General features: G+C 41.1%; 1 pseudogene; it reads left to right on the top strand.

Annotated features, from left to right (window-relative positions):
• Window positions 1-620: 620 nt before the first annotated feature.
• On the top strand, window positions 621-1,706 carry LOC103606748 (annotated as a pseudogene).
• Window positions 1,707-2,740: the final 1,034 nt, after the last annotated feature.

The raw sequence follows: 2,740 nt of genomic DNA, 5'->3' as shown, positions 1-2,740 counted from the left end.
CAGTGGCATGGACCTCCACTAGGTAATTTAGATCAGGTTTCTCACATTCGATCCCACTTAATGTGATGAACAAAGCAGAAGTGAAAAGTTTGTACCAAAGATTACAGGCCAGGGTACAGTATAAGAAAATACTTACGTTTAAATATTAATTTTGCTTTTTATAGATAATTTCATCTGGCAATTTTAAGAAACTCTCAATGTGCTTGCAGAATTTCTGAACCATCTCAGTAACCAATTAGACAACAATCATGATACCTCACCTTTGGAGCCTGATTTCCCTCACACAAAACAACGAAGTAGTTTATCTTATTCGATAAACTGTGGGTAAGAAGAAATGCATATCAACTTTGGAACCAATCTGAGTAAGTCCAAACTCAAACTCATCACTCTCTAGGTCTGAGGCCTTGAAAAAATTATTTAATCTCATTTATTTCTATTTCATCATTAGGAAAATGAGATACAAAAATCTTATTTCACAGGACTGTTTTAAGAATTAGAGGTAATGCATGAAAAGACAGTAATACCTAATGGGATTTCAAAACTGATTCACTCTCTATTCCTCCCCATTGGACAGACAGCTGCATCTTCTTGTACAGTGCCAGCTGCATCCCTGAGACACAATGGTGAAAGTTAGAGTAAACAGATTTGGCTATAGTGGGCTCTTGGTCCCCAGAGCTGCTTTCAACTACATAAAAGTGGATATTTTTGCCATCAATGACCCCTTCACTGACCTCAGCTATACGGTGCCAGTATGATTCCATCCATGGCAAGTTCAATGGCACAGTCAAGGCTGAGAATGGGAAGCTTGTCATCAATGGAAAGCTTATCTCTACTTTCCAGGAAGAAGATCCCACCATCAAATGAGATGATGCTGGTACTGAATATGTTGTGGAGTCCAGTGGTGGCCTCACTACCTTGGAAAAGGCTGGGGTCACTTGAAGAGTGGAGCCGAAATGGTCATCATCTCTGTCCCTTCTGCTGACACCCCCATGTTCGAGATGGGCAGGAACCACGAGTCTCAAGAAACTAAATTGCTCTTCAGCTCCCTCAAGATCATCAGCAATGTTTCTTGCACCACCAAGTGCTTTTCCCTCCTGGCCAAGGTCATCCATGACAGCCTTGGCATCATGGAGGGACTCAGGACCACAGTCCTTACCATCCTTGCCATAAAGATGACCATAGATGGCCCTTCTGGGAAACTGTCACTTGACAGTTAAGGGGCAGCCCAGAACATCATCCCTGAATCTACTGGTGCTGCCAAGGCTGTGGGCAAGATCATCCCTGAGCTGAATGGAATGCTCATTGCTATGGCCTTGTGTATCCCCACCCCCAAAGTTGTGAGGTGTGGCTCTGACCTGCTGTCTGGAGAAAGCTGCCAAATATGTCACGTATTGCACACAAGTATTGATATTCAACTCTTTACCTCACAGATATGTAAAATCAACTATGTTACAATAAAATATTTAAAAAAATAGAAGATGGTGAAGCAGACACCGGAGAGACCCCTATGGGGCATCCTGGGCTACACTGAGGACCAGGTCGTCTCCTACAACCTTAACAGTGACACCTACTCTTTCACCTTTGATGCTGGGGCTGGCATTGCCCTCTACAGCTACTTTGTCAGGTTCATTTCTTGGTATGACAATGAATTTGGCTACAGCAATGGAGTGATGAACCTTATGGTCCACATGGACTCCAAAGAGTAAGACCATAAGCCCCAGTGAGAGCACAAGAGAAAGAAAGAGGCCCCCAGATGCTGGGGAGTTCTTCCCCCAACTCAATTCTCTCCTTGATGCAGTTTTCATCCTAGACACACTGAGGAAGGGGAGGGGCTTAGGGAGCTCCGCCTTGTCATGTCATCAACAAGTACGCTGTACCCAGCCAAACAAAACAAAACGAAATTGTTATCTCATTATGAATAATTTGTACAATCACCTGATAAGGTGACCAGGGCAGTTTCATTGTTTCCATTCTACAGATATTACTGCTGAAGCTCAGGGAAGGGAAAAATTGAAAGTCTAATGGCTAGTAGGTAGTTGATTTAGATTTGAATTTAAGTCTTCTGATTTCCAGCCCAATTTTCTTTCTTTTTTTTTTTTTTGTTAGCCTTTTTTCTTGGCTTCTGAAATATATTTCCCATGGCATTTCTGACCCTGTTTGTAGGAAAAAACAACTGTTTTCTTTTATTCTCACACTCAACATTTCCAGACACCAAATGTGCAAGATGTTTTCCACAACAATTAAATTCAGTTCTCGGGTGCACATTAACTAGGTGTCTCACAATTTAACAGAGTTCTGCCATTCTCTATTTGGAGATACTCCCTATGTGGCTACTGTACTTTAAAAAGAAATATTTATTTATTTTAATTGACTCATTGTAATTGTACATATTTATAGGTTACAATCTGATGTTTTGATACATATATGCTGTATAATAATCAGGTCAGGGTACTTAATGTATCAATCACCTCATTCATTTATCATTTCTTTGTGATGACAACATTCAAAAGCCTCTCCTCTAGCTATTGTGTAGTATACAAAACCTAACTGCTAACCAAAGTCACCCTACTGTGCCATAGAACATTAGAATTTATTCCTCCTAATTGAATTTCACACCCATTGGCCAACCTCTCCCTGTCTCCCCTGCACCCCCAAGCCTCTAGTAACCACCGTTCTACTCTCTGCCTCTACAATATCAACTTTTTTTTTAGATTCCACATATGAATGAGATCATGTGGTA

This window comes from Galeopterus variegatus, unplaced genomic scaffold, assembly GCF_000696425.1.
Source record: "Galeopterus variegatus unplaced genomic scaffold, G_variegatus-3.0.2 Scaffold6820, whole genome shotgun sequence".
NCBI classification, from domain to species: domain Eukaryota; kingdom Metazoa; phylum Chordata; class Mammalia; order Dermoptera; family Cynocephalidae; genus Galeopterus; species Galeopterus variegatus.
The sequence above is the reverse complement of the archived record's forward strand: the minus strand, read 5'-3'. Positions and strand labels throughout refer to the sequence as shown.